This window comes from Ceratotherium simum, chromosome 29 (genome assembly GCF_057802395.1).
Source record: "Ceratotherium simum simum isolate JZ-2026a chromosome 29, ASM5780239v1, whole genome shotgun sequence".
NCBI classification, from domain to species: domain Eukaryota; kingdom Metazoa; phylum Chordata; class Mammalia; order Perissodactyla; family Rhinocerotidae; genus Ceratotherium; species Ceratotherium simum.
Window position 1 is genome coordinate 36,216,570 of NC_141928.1, and position 860 is coordinate 36,217,429.

The 860-nt window shown below is 45.1% G+C and overlaps 1 pseudogene; it reads right to left on the reverse strand.

Annotated features, from left to right (window-relative positions):
- Nucleotides 1-380: 380 nt before the first annotated feature.
- Nucleotides 381-550, reverse strand: LOC147913257 (small ribosomal subunit protein uS14 pseudogene; annotated as a pseudogene).
- Between the last annotated feature and the right edge of the window lie 310 nt (nucleotides 551-860).

The following is an 860-nucleotide window of genomic DNA, read 5'->3' on the forward strand; positions in this document are numbered from 1 at the left end:
TTTAGCCCCCAACTCCCATGTCAGGTATATGTCCACCTTAGCACCAGTACCTGGTGTGGGGCTTGGCAGGAAATGTTTGTTGTATAAATGAATGACTCCTCAAACATTAGAATTAAGACCTTAATCATTGTTAGACCCAATCCACATTTTCTGGAGAAATAATTAATAGTGATAACCATTTATTGAGAGCTGAGTCTATCCTAGGACCCATGCTGAGCACGTTACATACGTTATCTAATTTTATCCTTTCAACAACATCAGCTGGAAGGTATCATCCCTACTTTTTTTAAGATTCAAAAAAATTTTTTCTGTATGAAGAGCTAAGGTTGTTTTTTTTTTTATTGGGCAAGTGTCTTGGATAATTCATTCAAGAGGATCACTTAGTCCAACTTGACGAAGCCTGTATCCTTCGGGTACTGACAGAAAACTGGCGGCACATATTGAGGCCGTATTTCCGGATCAGATGGTGCCAGTCTGAGCAGAAGCAGCAAGAGTGAGAAGTCTGGCTAAATTTCTGCAGCTGGCTCCAGTAGAGCTGCTGGTGACCCATCTTGCTTCCAGAGTGCAATGAAGCGAAAGGTTGCACAGCTGGTGACTTGCAGAACTTGTTCAGAGCCCACTGGCTGTGCCTGTGTTATATTGCTGCTCACTGCATCTGGAGGAAATAGAGACCCACAGAAAGGCAGAAACTTGACCTGGTCCCCCAGCCCCTTGGGCAGGACGGCCGCTTTATCCAGAGGCGCCTTCATTCCTGGGCCTTCCAAGACTCCTGATTGCAAGGACACCATGAAGAGGGAAAAAGAATTTCAAGTGCATTCTAAGAGCCACCTCCATTCTCTTGCTGTGTAGGGAAGGAGCAC